The sequence below is a fragment of the Canis lupus genome, chromosome 4, assembly GCF_003254725.2.
Source record: "Canis lupus dingo isolate Sandy chromosome 4, ASM325472v2, whole genome shotgun sequence".
Lineage (NCBI taxonomy): Eukaryota > Metazoa > Chordata > Mammalia > Carnivora > Canidae > Canis > Canis lupus.
This window is the reverse complement of record NC_064246.1, coordinates 48,001,347-48,017,809: the sequence shown is the minus strand read 5'-3', so window position 1 is coordinate 48,017,809 and position 16,463 is coordinate 48,001,347. Positions and strand designations below refer to the sequence as shown.

Here is a 16,463-nt window from a genome sequence, read left to right as displayed (position 1 = left end):
TCCTACCTTGTTTTGCTGCTAGGTTTTACTTTGTCTACTAGCTTACATGCTTCTTGAAGCCAAGGGTTATGCACATCTTTTTATCCTCAACCACTTGTTGTGTAATCACTTGCATGTAAAGTTTGCTCAGAAGTGTGCCAAAAGATTGAAGATGCTGGATGTGTTTGAATTGGCTAAGAGTTCACTTAGAAGAAGGTAAGAAACATCATTTATTGAATAAATATGTCAAACATTTGAAATACTTACACTTTTCTTGTTTATCCTCATAATAGTCCTATAAGAAAAACAAAATTATCCCCATTTTGCCAAAAATGGAGAAACTGAGGCTTAAAATAGTAAATTAGCCACCATCAATAGAGTCACCTAGACCTGAGGCTCACCTAGACTTCTAAACCAGGTCCATCTGGCCTAAAGCTGATTTCATGAAGCTGGGCTATACCTGCAGTTAGAGCCAAGATCCCAGTCTTAGATGCCCATGGGCCAGGTTGAGATGGGAGGATGCTGAGCGTGGGAAGGGGTTGGGGTAAAAGAAGTGGGCAGCCTCTACTTACCTCTAGCCACTATTAAACATTTTCAGAAACAGAGAATCCATAAATCTGGATCTGGGGAGAGGCTGTTTCAAAATCTTCCAAGTTTTATATTTTGGCACTAAATTTAACAATATACTCGTAAAAGTTAATATAGGTCTGTGGGCCAGATTTAGGCCACAAAAGAAAGTTTCTAGCTGTTGTATTAAAGAATAGTTTTAAAGAATCACAGCTCTTTTTCCCCAAATATGTAATCTCAGTAGTTTACTCTTTTGTTGGCCTGTAGAATGTTTACGGATAATACCTGTTAAGAAGTACTTACCTATCTGCTATTCAGTGTGAAGCCCAGAAAGTGAATGAAGATGGTTACTGTTTTATCCCATTTCATATGAAGGCCTGATCTAGAACTCCATGAAAATAGTAAAAGCATTTATTGAGCTGTGAACTGATGCTGCATAGTGAACTATACACAATATTTTAAGTATTTTATGCAAATATATGCACTCTCCCACAAGAAATTACAAATGACATGCATATGTAACCACATATAGCTTTAGTGTTAATTATCATTAACCTTATGAGTATGTAGATGATGCCCTCTGTCAGAAGCAGCTAGAGTAGTCTCTTGTTCTTCCTCTTGACCTTTTCTATCTATTGTTATCCTGATCTAGGTCAGAAGCCTGTGTTGTCTTTGTGTCACTGGCCCAGGGTAGTCTAGTCTCTCTTTTGATGTAAGTGTTGTTATGATAATCACAGAAAACTCTTTTTGCTGCATCTCTTGAAGTTTGCATCTGCAGCGAGTTTAGTTGAATTTTTATTGCTTTAACAAATTTTGTTCCTAGCAGCTCTTTCAGGACATGTAGGAAGGTGAAGCCCCCTTACTGTCAAAGTTTAAATTCCTTTAAATGTCCCCATTTGGCACTACTTTGGAAATATAGATTTGATGAACCTCCATGATTTCTATGTGGAAAAAAGAATGTCTTCTAGGATGTTGCAAAGGCTCAAATGTCTGTTCTCCAACGATCATGCCCCACCTTTCATTATAAATATGTCTACTTTCTTACTGCGAAGATATTTCTTGTCCCTGGATTTTTCAGTTTCCTGTCCCTTTAAAGTGGTGCCATGTTCTTTTACTTTTTTTTTTTTTCTAAAGATTTTATTTATTTATTTGACAGAGAGATAGAGAGAGAGAGAGAAAGAGAGAGCACAAGCAGGGAGAGCAGCAGAGGGAGAGAGAGAAGCAGGCCATCCGCTGAGCAGGGAGCCTCATGTGGGGCTATATCCCAGGAGTCTGGAATCATGACCTGAGACAAAGGCAGCTGCTTAGCCAACTGAGCCAGGCAGGTGTCCCATGTTTGTCCTGCTTCCCTCTCTTCCTTCTTTCATTTTGCTCTTCCAGAGAAACCACTTTGCTTATTTTATCTTATTCTGGAAGTTAATATCACGCCTCTACATAACATACTTCTATTGCTATTTATTGATTTAAAAATTTTAAGTATTATCTATGCAGTTTCAAATAAGAAAGGATTTAGGTCTATTTCATGCTTGATCCCTACCACAAAACAAAATCTTCCCATTTGCCCTTTTTTTTCCAGTAGAATCAGTTGAAATTTGTCAGATTGATACTCCTACATTCAATGTCTATATTATTATGGCTTTATAAGTATAAATACTATTCACAATCAAGTCATGAAGCATGCTATGATGTATTTTTTCTAATGTTCTGAAATTTCACATCAATGTGTTTTGTGTATTTATTTTCATCCATTTTGCTGGTAACAATGTGCCTTTTAAATTTGGAAGCTTATTATTCTTCCATTGTGGGAACTTTCTTTAATAATAATAATAAATGTTTTTGTTTGGATGGTTCATTTGTGTCTGTTGCCTTCATTCTCTAATTCATCTTATGATATTGGGTCTCCTGGTCTATACCTCTAATGTTATTATCTTTTCTTTCATATTTTCCTGTTTTTAATTTTAATTTTTCTGCATCTTTGTTTTCTGATTTTCTGGGAGGTCTCTTCTCTTCCCTTCCTTTCTCTCCTCTTATGCTCACTTTGAGTTTAGTTTGCTGTTTTATTTTCTAGTTTCTTAAAGTGGAAAGTTAGGTTACTGGCTTAAGATCTTTCTTCTGTTTTAATATAGGTTTTTACAGTTATAAGTTTTCTTCCTAGGAATACTTTAGTATCATCACATAAATTTTGGTATGTTGCATTTTTGTTTTCATTCATTTTAACATATTTTCTATTTTTTTTTGTGCTTTCTTTTGACCCATTGGTTATTTAGGATTTTATTGTGTGATTTCCACCTGTTTGTGAATTTCCCTGTTTCCCTGTTTTTGTTACTGATTTCTAATTACATTTCAATGTAGCTGGAGAACACATTTTGTACAATATATATCCTTTTACATATATTGAAACTTGTTTTATGGCCTAACACATGGTATATCCTGGAGAATGTTCCATGTGCCCTTAATAATTATATTTTTCTCTTGTTGGGTGGAGAGTTCTATAGATCTCAGCGAGATCTAGCTGAGTTATAGTGTTGTTCACTTCTTCTGTTTTCTTGCTGATATTTTGTCTATTCTATTACCGAAGGTGAGGTTTTAAAGTCTCTAAGTATTTTTGTTGAATTATGTATTTCTTCCTTGAATTATGTCAGTTTTGATTACATTTATTTTGGGGTTTTGTTAGTTGAATATATTTATAATCATGCCTTCTTGATAGATTGACCTTTTTATCATAATAAACTTTGTATTTAGTACCAATTTTGTCTTAAGGTTTATTTTGCTTGACATAAGTATCACTCTAACTGGTTACCATTTGCATAGTGTATCTTTTACTTTTCACATATTTATGTCTTTGACTCTAAAATGTCTCTCTTGTATCTCTTCATCTGTCCATTTCTGCCTTTTGATTGGAGTGTTTAATCCATTTACATTTAATGCAGTCACTGCTAAGGTAGGATTTATAAGTCTGTAAGTTTGCTATTTATAACTCTATGTCTTTTGTCTTTTTGTTTTTCTCTTTCTTCATTGCTATTTTGCTTTGTGTTAACTAGGTATTTCCTAGTATACCATTTGTACTCCCTAAGGCTGCTGGTTTCCATAGATGCTGTGTTTGTTAGGCTTTGGTTTTCAAAGCTATTGCAGAATTAGGTGGAGAGTGATGGGAATAGGCTATAAGTTAGAATACCACAAAGACCTCATTGTGCTATGAGACTCAGATGTTTTCCCTGAATAAACATTCCTTGAATTGTTTTATGTCATTGGTTAGTTTCCAAAGTTCAGAATAAGCTTATTTTGACAATTTTTGTGAGTGTTCCATTGTTTTTTGGGGGAAGTGGATTTTCAGATATCCTTTCCCACAATTACAGAAGTGCTTCCAGAGATTTCTTGAAGTCAATTTTCCATTCTTTCTTTGGCCATATTTATTCTCTATTATTTTTTTTGACAGTAAATGTCTGTTCTTGTTTCTTGGACACAATAGCCAGAATTTTTTTTTATCTTTCTGAGGATACTAAAAGTTAAATTGTTTTTGCCCTACATTATCTCCATGTTTCCCAATTTACTTTAACATCTTCATTTTGTTATCTTTTCTATGTTAGAACTCTCTTCAAGCAACAATGGCAACTGTAGTAGCAAACATTTATTGAACACCTACTATGTGGTCATCACTCTTGTAGTGGGTTATGCATATTAACTTATTTAATATATGTTAACTTATTTCATTCTTTTCACATTAAATATCATAGATGAATATTATCTTTTCCTCAATTTTACAGAAGAGAAAGCTGAGCTATAAAGAAGGTAAATAACTTGCCTAAAGTTACATAGTATAAAATTGCAGAGTTAGAATTCAGGTCTAGTCTGACTTCTACATCCTCTTTTTCAAATAGCTCATCCTTGTGTTCTCTGCTTATATGCACTAGTGGGGTTATAAATATTCTGATTATATGGGTGGGCCTTATTGACTGTATGACTATCATCTGTGGGGTAAATTGGGTGCTTCTTGGCTTTTTTCATTGCTATTTTCTATTGCTAGGTTTTTTTGTCTGCTAGTCAGTTATCACTAGTCCATTAGCTTTTTATTTGTCAACTTTTTTTCTGTTTTTGTTCTTATTTTTTTTCTTTTTGCATTTGTGAATTTATGCCTTAGGGTGGTAAAAGGTTTACTATCTTCTTAGTAGGGCTTTGGGAAGAACCAGAACTAAATGCATGCTTTCCATATACTGCTTTTTTAATCACTTTAAGCTTTCCTTTTTTCTTTTTTTTTTTAATCTGTTATGTGAAGTTCTTGGAGGTCTAGTCCTTCTGTTTATCTGCTGATTTAATATGAATACTAGATATTCCTCTTCAGTTCTATAATTTTGTTTTGCATGCACATCCTCAGTGGGAGCTTTATCTATGGGATTTCTGTGTGATTTGGGCTGAGTTTTTCTCCATCTAGATAAGTTTCTCATTTTCTCCTGCCAAGCACTCCAGGATGTCTTTTTATGTTAATTTCGTGCCTTAGGAATACAGGTCTCTGCAAGGAGAGTGTAAAATAAAATTCAAACTCATGGGAAGATGGGCTTCTGGTTAAGAATTTTTAGGGAATATTTTCCTCCACTCCTCATGCCTGAAATGTAGAACTACACAAGCCTCCTTGGTACTTTTCTGTAACAGTGAGCATATAGAGCACCATTTCACTGAAAATACAATTCTCCAAAGGTCCTGGATTAAGGATGAGGGCCTCATTTTCAACTCTCTGCTTCTCATAGGTTCCGGGTCTTGTGTACTCTGTGTGGAGCTATTAAAGTCAAAGCCCCTAGGCTAACTGAGACCACCAATCCCTTCCCCAGGACAACATGATAATATCTCTCTGAGTTTCCTTTCATCTTCATTTTTGACCCCTGGGGATGTCTCTTACTTTTATTCGAGTTCAGAGACGTATTTGAAAGGTTACTTGTGATATTTTAACCAGAATATCTATATGTTTTATAATAGAAGATTTCATGTTAACTGATCTGATATTGTTGCCTGAAGTCCTAAAATTAACTTTTCTTGTTGAATTATTTCATGTATACTCCATGAATGTTATCTTCACTTTGAAACTATGTACAGTTTTTTCCATGACATCACTGCTAAGTCAAAGAATGTATTTTTCCCCAGCTCTACTAGGATATAGTTAACATATAACATTGTGTAAATTTAAGGTATAAAATGTGTCAACTAAATACATTTGTAATTTGCAAAATGATCACCAACCTCCAGAGTGTTAGGTAACACACCCATTACATAATATAATTACCATGTCTTTTTGTAGTGAGAACATTTAAGCTCTACTCTCTTGTTGGCAACTTTCAAGTATATAATGAAGTATTATTAATTATAATCACATGCTGGACATTATACCCCCAAAACTTATTCTTCTTATAATTTTTTATCAACATCTCCCTATTGCCTACTACCCAGCCTCTGGTAACCACCATTTAGTCTCTATTTCTATGAGTTTGTCTTTTTTAGACTCCACATATAAGTGATATATAATATTTATCCTTTTCTGTGTGATTTATTACATTTAGCATAATAAGGTCCATCCATGTTGTTGCAAAAGGCAAGATTTCTTTCTCGTGCATGAATAATACTCCAATGTATATATACCACACCTTTTTATATCCATTCATCCATTGATAGATATTTAGGTTGTTTCCATATCTTGCCTATTGTGAATAATGCTTCATTGATCATGGGAAGGCAGATATTGCTTCAATTCTTTTGGATAAATACTCAGAAGTGAGATCATGTGGTAGTTACATTTTCAGTTTTTTTGGGGGTGGGTGGGTGGGTGGGAATCTTCATTCTGTTTTCTGTAGTGGCTACATCAATTTACATTCCACCAGCAGTGTTCAGAGGATTCCCTTTTATCAACATTCTTGCTAACACTTGTTCTATCTTGTTTTGAGGATAGCCATTCTCACAGGTGTGAGATGATATTTCACTGTGGTTTTGATTTGCATTTCTGTGATGATTTGTGATATTGAGCACCTTTTCATGTTAAAGAATGTATTTTTAAAGTGGCTTAATCAAATTTGTAGCCGGACCAGTAGAGGTAATAGTTTCTTTGTATTTTATGAGGATAAGACCTGACTAGAGTATGGCATTGTGTTCTGGATACAGCACTTTCCAGAATATTAATAGACTTGTGGTGTGTCATGATAGGGACAGTTAGCATGGCAAAACATTGGGATACTATGTTGTTTGAGGACCAGTTTAAAACATAAGGAGATTTAGCTTGGAGAAGAGAAAATTATAATAGTTAATATCTCAGATGCTGCAGTCAGATTACTTGATTTCAAATCCTGGCTTTACCACTTACTAGCTCTGTTATCATGACAAGTTATTTAACTTCCACAAGCCCTGAAGAAATGTTTACTAATATCATTATCATCTGTCAAGGATATAAAAGGATGTCTAGAATAAAAAGAACTCCTAGAACCCTGGAGTTGTGAATGCCTGTATTAGTTTCCTATGGCTGCTGTAACTAATTACCACAAACTTGATAGTTGAAAACAATAGAAATTTATTATATCATACTTCTGGAAACTAGAAGTCTGAAATCAGTTTTAGTGGGCCAAAATCAAGCTATCTGCAGGGATGTACTCTCTTTAGAGGCTCTAGGAGAGAATCCATTCCTTTCCTCTCCCAGGTTTTGGTGGCTGCTAGCGTTCACTGGCTTGAGGCTGCATCACTCTTCTCTCTGCTCTCTTCATGACATTGCCTTCTCTTCTTCTGCATGTAGTCAAATCCCCCTCTGTCTCTCTTTTATAAGGATACTTGGGATTGGGGATCCCTGGGTGGCTCGGCGGTTTAGCGCCTGCCTTCAGCCCAGGGCATGATCCTGGAGTCCCGGGATCAAGTCCCACATCAGGCTCCTTGCATGGACCCTGCTTCTCCCTCTGCCTGTGTCTCTGCCTCTCTCTCTCTCTGTGCGTCTGTCATGAATAAATAAATAAAATCTTAAAAAAAAAAAAGGATGCTTGTTATTGCATTTAGGACCCCCCTGGATAATCCGGGACAATCTTATAATCTCAAGATCCTTAACAATATCATATCTGCCAAGTTCTTTTTTTTGCCATATAAGGTAATATTCACAGATTCCAGGGATTAGAGCATGGTTATCTTTAGGAGCTGTTATTCAGCCTACCATAGCAATCTTTGTGGACATCAAACTATCTTCTTTGCTCTAAGAACACTTTCTACAACATCTTGAGCAAGTGTCCTCCAGCCTCCCATTGAGTAATGTTAGTGTTAGGGAATTAAAGTCACTGGCCATCAGATTGTACTATAATAACTTTTAACCCTTTCCTATTCTCAGTTATCGATGGTTTTAGGGTTTTTAAGTTCTTTTGCAATCTCATTTATGTTTGCTTACATTCCATTTGTGCAATCTATAAAAAAAAAAAGAATGTGCTAAGTTCAGGTGAATTTACCTAATCCACGTCTGAACAGTTATTGAGGTTTCATAGTGAAAGTCTATTAATCAAAATTTTATGTTTGCAAGTGTTAAAAAATAATTGAGTGGCTAAAGCAGTGACGGGAACTAATTGGCTTATATACCAGAGAAATTCTGGAATAAGTGTAGCTTTAGCTGGATCCAGGTATTCAAATGGTGACTTGGTTGCTCAGAAGTTGGTCTCTCCATCTCTTGGTTTTGGTTTTTCTGAATTGATTTTATTTAGCAAGCTAGTGCTAGGATGACAAGATGATCACCAGCGACCCAGGCAACCATGATATCTTCTTAGACATCAATGGAAAAAACTCCATTAAAAAAAGTATGTCTAGAATTTGCATTCATTGGGCTGGCCCAACCTTGAATCGAGCCAGCCCCCATGAATGCAAACTGCAAGGACATAGATTAAGGAGTCTCCCATGAAATATTAAAAAAGCCGGGGATCCCTGGGTGGCGCAGCGGTTTGGCGCCTGCCTTTGGCCCAGGGCGAGATCCTGGAGACCCGGGATCGAATCCCACATCGGGCTCCCGGTGCATGGAGCCTGCTTCTCCCTCTGCCTGTGTCTCTGCCTCTCTCTCTCTCTCTATGACTATCATAAATAAATAAAAAAAATAAAAATAAAAAAATAAAAAAGCCACTATCAGCAAAAAGGAAATATTTGTTGATCAGGCTATAAAAACAGATGTACTATGTAAAATCTCACATGTAATATACAAAACATTACATATGGTATATGTAATCATAGTCTCAGCTCTATGTTTTGCTCGAGGCTTATGGAATCAATCCCAGTGCTCTATAGCTGTGTGTCAGGCTCTGCGTACATTTGTGTTTGTTTATATTTTAGATAAAATTTACCAGATGGGAGAAGTCCATTGGTGTTGCCTAGCTGGCCTGGTGGAAGTGATCAGAGGATGTGGGTAAATTCATCTTTGAACAAATGAATTAAATATGCACAGTAAATTGTTTAATGCACAGCAGGAAAGTGGTGCCTAAGCGTTGGGGAAGAAAGCAGAGCCAGCAGAGCAGCAAGCCTCATGCAGTCCCTCCCACGGTCAGGTTTGAGAGGTGGTGATAGCCAGGAGGCTAGCAGAGTGCTTTGTAGCACAGAGCTTGTCTGAATGTGCAATATGTTACCTACAGCTGGGTCTGGCATAATCATCCCTGACTAATGGGAGGTGAGAGGAGGGGGTTCAAGTGCTGAATAAATAAATTACTTAATTACATATTATCAGAGAGAAGAACAGATGGTCAGCTTAGCCCATCTCCTGATGCCTTTGGCTTCAGAATGGAGAGTAGATCTCACGAGACTGGAGTAGGTTAGACTCTTGATTCTGTTTATCTGCTGGTCCTACCAGAGGTTCATGGTGTTCAGAAATAAATAGGCCCCATCTTCCTAAGGCTGAAGGGCACTGGAGCACCCAGTGCCCACTCTAAACTAAAGTTGGGCAGGCCTAAACTAGTCAGTATTTTCCACTTGGTTAATTTTGGCACCAGATGGAGGTGTGAATGCGTTTCATTTCCTGTAAAGTGGTTGAAAAGTGATTTTCAATTGAGGATCTAATAAAATGCAAAGAGGGTAGTTGAGCATTTACTGAATGTGCTCAGAAGTATCTCCTATCACTTCAGACCGGATGCTTGTTTTCCTTGGCTTTTGATGTCCCCACAGAAAATCCACTTTTTCTATGTATTGATTGCTCTGGTGTCAGAGAGAAGGGTAGCTGAGGTTGTATTCTGGAAACATCATGTTTGTTTTCAGATGCTTCAGTTTGGCATGGAAGGGTCTTCAGAGCAGGGGTTCCTAAATGCTGGTCTGGGGATGGTTGCCAGGTTGGCTGGTCAAAACCACCTAAGTTGTTTATTAAAGCTATTTGTTCTTTAGCTCCAAGCATAGAAATTCTGATTCATTAGTCTTGGATAGGCTTTGGGAATCTGTGTTTCTAACAAGATCTGCAAATGATTATGAATTAAGTTTGGAGATCACAGTGTCAGTTGGGTAGCAGGAAACTGTAAACTCAAGGGGGTAATTAAAGAAATTTTAATAATGGCTTATTGACAAATGCGATGGCAAGTTTAAGAGGAACTTTTAAGGGATGGTGAGGAATACACAGCCAGTAGTAGTGGGAAGTAGCTGTTAGGGGAGGAAGTCGTTATCAGAATCGGATGAGACTTGTAGTTGTAAGAGAGGACCTCTGGGCAGGAATTGTGGACAGTCATTGTCAGTCCATGGTCCAGCAAGGAGAAAAATCTCTCTCTCCTTTTACCTCTTGATTTCTTCCTAGTGCTCTTCATCAGCCAAATCCAAAGGATCCAAAGGGAGTCCAAGCAATGCAATCTATAAAAGTCAGACTCCTGAGATACCAAACAAGATGGAGAAGGCTGGAGAATGAAGACTATCTAGCACACGTTGGTATAGATGACATTTTCTAGTGACACATTTGTGTCTGATATGATTTGTTTTACAGACCTGCTTTTTTTTTCTTGGTATGTAATTGCCTCCTCCACAATTTCATCATAGAGACTAGATACTTTGAAAAAACAGAGATGATATCTTTAGAATTATTTTCCTGTACCTTGTCCACGGTTTAGCTGGTTCATTTTCCTTCTCTGGAAAAGGCTGCAAGGAGAATCTTTTGGAAGATCATAACTGACTACCTGGTTGTCAACATTACATTTAGTAATATATTTTTAGGATGTTGTGTTCTCTCTTATTGAGTAATTATGGATCTATCATTCTATATTCTTTTTTCTAAAGATTTTATTTATTTATTCATGAGAGAGAGAGAGAGAAAGAGAGAGAGGCAGAGGGAGAAGCAGGCTCCATGCAGGGAGCCTGATGTGGGACTTGATCCCAGGACTCCAGGATCACGCCCTGAGCCGAAGGCAGGCACTAAACCTCTGAGCCACCTGGGAATCCCCCTCATTCTATATTCTTGAAGTAACTTATACATTATAGGACATTGTATTTGTAACCAATATGATCTTCATGCTGAATATCTCTCTTTAAAGAAACCACATTGGTATACTTCCTAAAAGACTGAGTTCAGTTGTATTGCTTTATTTTGGTTTTGTTAGACATTAATTTCACTGTATTTGAAGCATATATTTAGTGCTCATTTGTAAGTATAACTCCACATCAGAAGGATTGGATTAATTTTGATTTTAGTATGTTGCCTATGAAAATTTGAGCACATTTTAAAATATAGCAGTAAAAGAAACTATAGAAACTGTTCATGGATTCTTCCTGGAGATTTTTTCTGTAGCTTCTGTTTTAAGACTCCAGCCCCTTTCTCCAGTGAAGAAGTTTTTGGCATTTAAAGCCTTCATTCATGATAGGAACTAAGAGCTCAAATACAAAGACTTCCATTACAGTGATTCATTAGGCCACCTGGGCATGATAAAGAGGACAGTCATGGTTTCCCAGCAAGGGTATAATATGTATACCAATTGCCAGCATCTTTTAGGCACTTTGCATGCAGTTTGGTCCTTCCAGTCATGCAGGCAGAAAGTTTGGAGTAAACTTTGAGTTCCTTTTTCCCACATAGCTACATAAATCTATCAACAATTCCAGAAGTCTCTACTTGCAAAATATATCCAGAATCTGGTCACTTCTCACCACCTGCAGTGCAGGGCATTGGTTCAAGTCACCATCATTTCTCCCCTGGATTAATGTAGTCACCTCCCTTCTCCCTTCCATCTTTTTACTATAGGGCAAGCAGAGAAAGCCTTGTAAATGATCAGCTCATGTAGCTCCTCTATTTATAACCCTCTAGTGGTTCCCATCTCACTTAGAGGAAAAGCCAAAGCTTACACTAAAGCTTATAAGGCTGAACCTTCTCTTTCCCTCAGCTCTCTCTTGCCTCATCTTTCGCTCTCCCCTTCTCATATTCCAGCGACAGCATGCTCCTGCTTCCCAACCTTTAGGTATGCCATTCCTTCTACCTAGAATATTCTTCCTCTAGTTTTTTGCCTGGCTTACTCTCTCATTTCATTTACGTCTCTTAAAATATGACCATCTAAGAGAAGCCTTCACCAAACACCATATATATAGTGCCCATCATCACTCTTTTTTCACTGCGTGTTAATTTTCCTCATAGCACATATCACCATCTGACATATTTACCTGTTTGTTTCATCCCCATGAGAACAAAAGCTTCTTAAAGGCAGAGATCATGGAGTTCTCTGCTGTATCTCTGGCATCTCTTTTAGTACAAGGCATATAGATAGTACTCATCAAATATTGATTAAATAAATGAGTGGATTTATGAGTAAATTAGTTATTCTTAAGAAGTATATTATCTAGCATTTAACAAAATTAACTCAGAAAATTTTCATTTTAAGTAATATTGTATTGAGTACTTATCTGATTAAGATTTTATCAGTCTCTTTGCCAACGAGGGATGTTTTGGTTTACTGTTAAGGAAGGAGATATGCATATCACACACACATATATACACACATACATATATGTTGTATATAAATGTGTATGTTTGCATATGTATGAATGTATGTGAGTGTGTGGAAGAATGTGTGTGTATGCCTGTATGAGCATGAGTGTGTTTGTATATAAAACTTTTTTGGCCCTGAAAGGACATGGCTTCCTACTCAATATCTCACTGGAAAGTCACCATCTTCTGCCCTAGGAGACAGTGCCAGAGGTGGACATGGAAAAAGGAGACAGTGGGCACCTGCACGTGAATGAAGAGACCTGACTGTTGAATGTTCAAGAAGTTTATTAAAGAATTGGACAGTATTCCTCATGGTCTTTGTGAAGCCTTCGACTTACTAACTGCCAGTGCAATGTGGTATTACAAAGATAATAGCCTTTATCAGAAGTTCAGCTTTCTATTCCTACCTTAAAAAGCAGTAGCTTAATAAACTTGAGCGGTCAACACTTGTGGTATTCCTCTATCTCTTCCAGGACCCTTTGAAATATATATGTTTTTTGAATTTAGTTTTGCCGGAAAAATCTGCATCCAATTTGAATGAAATTGAATATGTTTCAGGGCTCAAGCAGCATGTCTTCCATCTGAAGCAAAATGGAGATGAATTTCAATTAGATGTTCCCATTATAATCTGTCTCCACCTGTAGTTTTCATCAAAAATTGCTAGGAAGTGTGGTATAATGTATGATCAGGATTTGCCCACTGGCAGCAGGGTCCCATTATCTTAGTAAAAAAGCACAAAATAATTAGTCTGATGCATATAGATAGCAGCTTCTTACAGTGAGCGACTTTAATTGTGGTGAGTAATATATATGGAGTTTGAAGTATTATATATTTCCCTCCCAAGAGGACACCAATTACTAATTCAGTTGACAAAGTAACAATGTTTCAGAAGATTTAATGCAAACTGAACATCGTAGTCAATAGCCACTGTAAAATGTCCATTTCACGGCCTTATTTTTGCTTGAACTTAATTTATGGTAATTTGGTAGTTGCATATAGCCTGGAAGTATGCTGTTGGCTTGAGTTAGTACTTGGGTATTGCATAAATCATAGCTGAATGTGTTGGCTTCATCTAATGCTCTTCTTTCTCCTACAATTGGAATCCTTATCTTGTCATTTCTCTCTCCTCATTCCTACCTGCAAATTCATGGGGCTCTGAGAGCTCAGTATTTAGGAGATCAGTTCTTCATAGAGTGGCATCTTCCAAATGCCAGATAGATTGCTTCTCAGCTTCACAGGGAGAGAATTTAGCAAATCTCTTTAGTGAGATAGAGTATTTGTACCACCTCATTGAAAGTGCTTTAAAGCACTCTCCCTTCCCTCCTATTTGCCTCTAAACTTTATGCAAATATAAAAGGTGAGGTTTAAAAGTATTATTTGAACTAGTTTTTTTTCAGAGTAGGTTTGTATTTTTTATTTCATTTTATTTTTAAATCTGAAATATAGGATGAATAAGCCTGCATGTTTTAGGCACACAGGTGATCCACCTGGGGACCTAAGTAATATGAATCATCTAACTATATGGTAGGATTTAGTTTAGGTGACTGGCCTTCAAAGAAATACTTTGGATGTTTCAGAATTAATGAGACTGTTCTTTTATACTTGTTTACAAAGATTTTGAATTTTTAGTTGTTTTATAACTTTTAGTCATTTTCAATAGTTACTAAAAATTTTAAGTAAATAGGGGATCCTTGGGTGGCTCAGCAGTTTGACACCTGCCTTTGGCCTGGGGTGCGATTCTGGGGTCCTAGAATCGAGTCCCGCATCGGGCTCCTGGCATGGAACCTGCTTCTTCCTCTGCCTGTGTCTCTGCCTCTCTCTCTCTCTCTCTCTCTCTCTCTCTGTGTCTATCATGAATAAATAAATAAATAAATAGATATTAAAAAAATTTTTTTTAAGTAAATGTCACACATATACGTGTGAACAATCTTAGTCTAAATGTTGTGGGAAACAATGTTTGAAAATGTTGGTTCTTCTCTTGAACCCATAAAATCATAATACAAATATTACCATCTATTCCTAAGTTGGATAGCAATATTCTTCTAATTTAGTTACATAGCTCTCTTCCTTTCCTTATCTTATAATCATAATAGTTAGCATCTGCCTATAAATTATATGGAACTTTTATATGCAGTACCATTTTTAACCCACATATAACTCCATGTTGTAAATAAACATTATTATCCACAATTTAAATGAAGAAACAAGCAAATTTAAAAGGTATATTTTCTAATTGTAAAATGACAAATGTTTATTGTAGGAAATCTTTGAAGTGTTGGAACTATACAGATATCTTTACTAAGACTGACCAAACATAAATACAGAAAAGATACCAATTGCCAATATCAGGAATAAAATCAATGGGTATCACAGATGAACATAGGGGAAGGGAAGGAAAAGTAAAATATGAAAACAGAGAGGGAGACAAATTATAAGAGACTCTTTTTTTTTTTAAGATTTTGTTTATGTATTCATGAGAGACACAGAGAGAGGCAGAGACACAGGCAGAAGGAGAAGCAGGCTTCCCGCAAAGAGCCCGATATGGGACTTGATCCCAGATCCCAGGATCACTCTCTGAGCCAAAGGCAGATGCTCAGCTGCTGAGCCACCCAGGTGTCCCAAGGACTCTTTACTGTAGGAAACAAACTGCAGGTTGCTGGAGGGAAGGTGGGTGGCGGGAAGGGGTAATTGGGTGATGGACATTAAGGAGAGTACTTTTAGTAATGAGCTAATGAGCACTGGGTGTTGTAGGCAACCAACGAATCACTAAATTCTACTTCTAAAACTAAAAAAAAAAAAAAAAAAAAAAAAAAAAGTGGGTATCACTACAGACCCCACAGACATTAAAAGGATGTTAAAGAAATCCTACACACAACTCTGTGTGCATGATTCAATAGTCAAAATTGGTAAAACATACTAATTCCTTAAAAAATACAAATTGCCAAACTAATTGAAAGTGAGTTAGGTAACTTGAATAGTCCTATCACTATTAGAAAGCTGAATATGTAGTTAAAAATCTGTAAAAGAAATCTGTGGCCCAAGGGCACCTGGGTGGCTCAGTTGGTTAAGGATCTGCCTTTGGTTCAGGTCATGATCTCAGGGTCCTGGGATTGTGATTGAGTCCTCCATCATGCTCCATGCTTAGCGAGGATCCTGCTTCTCCCCCTCTGACTCTCCATGCTTGTGCTCTCTCTCACTATCAAATAAATAAAATCTAAAAAAAAAAAAAACCCAAAAAACTATGGCCCAGGTGGTTTCACCGGTGAATTCTAGCAAACATGTAAAGAAAAACTAACATATATTTTATACAGTTTCTTTATCCTTTGCCAAAAGTATAAATACATAGATCAATGGACTGAAAGTCCAAAAATAGATCAATGTAAATATGACCATTTGATTTTATTTGCACTTGAGCATCGTATTTTAATGATAAATTTTTTGAACAATTTTAGATTTACAGAAAAACTGAGAAGATAATAGAGTTCCCACATACCCCATACCCACAGTTTCTCCTATTAGTAACATTTCACATTAAAATGGTACATTTGTTACAATTAATGAACTAATACTTATACATTATTATTAACTAAAGTTCATGCTTTTTTAGAAAAAGATTTCTTTAGATTTTAGTTAAAGTTCTTTTTTTTTCTGTTCCAAGGTTCCATGTAGGGTACACATTACATTTAGTTGTCATGTATATTTAGGCTTCTCTTGTCTTTGGCAGTTTCTCAGACCCACCTTGTTTTTGTTGACCCCGACAGTCTTGAAGAGTACTGCTGGGTCTTTTGTAGATTGCCCCTCAGTTAGGATTTTCCCTATGTTTCTATCATAGAAGGGAGTTAATTTTTTTTTTTGGAAGACCATAGAGATAAAGTGCCTTTTTCATCATGTTATATCAAGGGGACATACCACCAACATGACTTATCACTGTTAATGTTGACATTGGTCATCTGACTAAAATAGTGTTTGTCATTTCTCAACTGAAAAGTGGTTCATT

At 36.6% G+C, this 16,463-nt stretch overlaps 1 long non-coding RNA gene across 1 annotated transcript in view; it reads left to right on the top strand.

The window, feature by feature from the left end:
• Positions 1-12,902, top strand: part of LOC112651726 (uncharacterized) — a 107,448-nt gene extending 94,546 nt beyond the window's left edge. Inside the window, exon 6 of the long non-coding RNA XR_003130983.3 lies at positions 12,662-12,902. This is a non-coding gene — a long non-coding RNA (uncharacterized LOC112651726). The remainder of the gene's footprint in view (positions 1-12,661) is intronic.
• The last annotated feature ends 3,561 nt before the right edge of the window (positions 12,903-16,463 follow it).